Source organism: Octopus bimaculoides, chromosome 19 (genome assembly GCF_001194135.2).
Source record: "Octopus bimaculoides isolate UCB-OBI-ISO-001 chromosome 19, ASM119413v2, whole genome shotgun sequence".
Taxonomy (NCBI): domain Eukaryota; kingdom Metazoa; phylum Mollusca; class Cephalopoda; order Octopoda; family Octopodidae; genus Octopus; species Octopus bimaculoides.
In genome coordinates this window covers 7,860,088-7,862,437 of record NC_068999.1, presented here as the reverse complement: position 1 = coordinate 7,862,437, position 2,350 = coordinate 7,860,088, and positions in this window count along the sequence as shown.

Here is a 2,350-nt window from a genome sequence, read left to right as displayed (position 1 = left end):
CGGAACAGCCTGCTCGTGAAGTTAACGTGCAAGTGGCTGAGCACTCCACAGACACGTGTACCCTTAACGTAGTTCTCGGGGATATTCAGCGTGACACACAGTGTGACAAGGCTGACCCTTTGAATTACAGGCGCAACAGAAACAGGAAGTAAGAGAAAGTTGTGGTGAAAGAGTACAGCAGGGTTCGCCACCATCCCCTGCCGGAGCCTCGTGGAGCTTTAGGTGTTTTCGCTCAATAAACACACACAATGCCCGGTCTGGGAATCGAAACCGCGATCCTATGACCGCGAGTCCGCTGCCCTAACCACTGGGCCATTGCGCCTCCACTACAAGAGCGCATCTATGATCAGGGAAAAAGAAATTATATAGTTAATGAAGTTCATTAGATAAACCCTTGTTCTCTTGTCATTGATATAATCGCTATACACACACACACACACACACACACACCTTCATATAGAAATTGGTGTGTATTTCTATACGTCTGCATGAAAAGAAATACGCAGTGAAGAGAAGGCCTTGCGATATTTGCTCTGCACCGAGTTACGTACACTCTCTTGTCACTGTCACTGTTCCTGCTGTCAGAAATGTAATGAACCAATGATTGGCTCGTTAGAAACCTGTTAAAAAAGACGCACCATATTTTGGCAAATTGCCATATGAAGTTTTTTTAATTTTTATAATGCCATAACTGTTCCCGGTAGTGGCCGAGGGCGACCCCAGGGAACTCGCAAGATGGCTGTTAGCGTTACATTGTTTGCCAGGATATGCAAATAAAATTCAAATCTGTATGATGTTTGAAATTAGATACACGAATCTAGACATAGTACAATTTTCAATTATACATCAACGAGAAATGCAATCATAATTATATTCTGTTAGAACGAGTGTTAATACTTTTAACGAATTTACATATTTTTTGTGCAGTTATTAGTATCGTTGTTGTCTTACACACACATATATACACACACACACACATATATACATACACATATATACACACATTCACGCACATATGTATATGTATATATGTGTGTGTGTATACGTATGTATATATATATATATATATATATAGAGAGAGAGAGAGAGAGAGTGAGAGAGAGAGAGAGGGAGAGAGAGAAAGAAAGAGAGAGAAATAGAGAGAGAAAGAGAGAGAGAGCGATGGATAGATAGATGGATATGTAAATACATATATATATTGACATATATATGTTTGCATGTATAAATATGTATATATGTATGTATATATATTTGATATATATACATATTCATGTAAGGAAATTGTGTAAATGTAAACTCTTTCCTTCAAACATGCATATACTCACATATACGTGCACACACACACACACACACACACACACACACACACACACACACATATATATATATATATACATATATATACATATATATATATATATATTATATATATATATATTGCATATACTTATTCATACAGACATATACTCATATGCACGTATATACAAACACACACACGCACACACACACACACACACACACACACTCACAAATTTATCAAATATCAGGTGTATTTTAAGTAACTTAAAGATTCCTACCTTTTGAAGAATTTCTCACGCGTACGTATAAATACTTCGTTAATTACTTTCTTTTCCTTGCCGGAACTACAGCGAGAAAACGCAGTTAGAATTGTTTACCAAATGCTCACTGACGTATGAATAAGTTTGTTTATATCTTCCAGTTGCGCTTCCATTTCCTTCGCGGGTTTTTGTATGACAAACTTATAACACCTATGTGTCTGTGTGTATGTGGAAAGACTTACGTTTATATGCAAGTAAACGTCGCTATGTTTCTAAAGGAAGCAGCGTGTTTGTTATTAAATATTTCATTACTATTTTCATATAGATAACTTCGTATAATAAATCAGAAAAAAAACATAATAATAGTAATAATAATACTGTCTCTTGTACTTCTCCACCTTTGATTTCCATGAACGCTCATAGAAAAATGCCGTGCATCAGATATTCCAGAGAATAGGACGGGCGGTGTGTGTTTATCGATTAAACATCGACCAATGGTAGCTACGATAGTAGGACGCTCTCAGAGTAAAAGCTGCGGATACTTAACGCGAATCTTATCATTCTTTCTCTTCGTAATTATACTGTTTTCCCAATCTTAAAATCATGAATGAATTTCTTCTTATATTGCTCTATTTATTTATTTAATTATTTATGAATGTGCTATTTCTTCGTTTAAATTCTTTAAATTTAAGGCAGATATAATCAAAAGATTTTAAAACACCTACAAAATGTTTTTTGCTACACTATATATATATATATATATATATATATATATATATATATATATATAT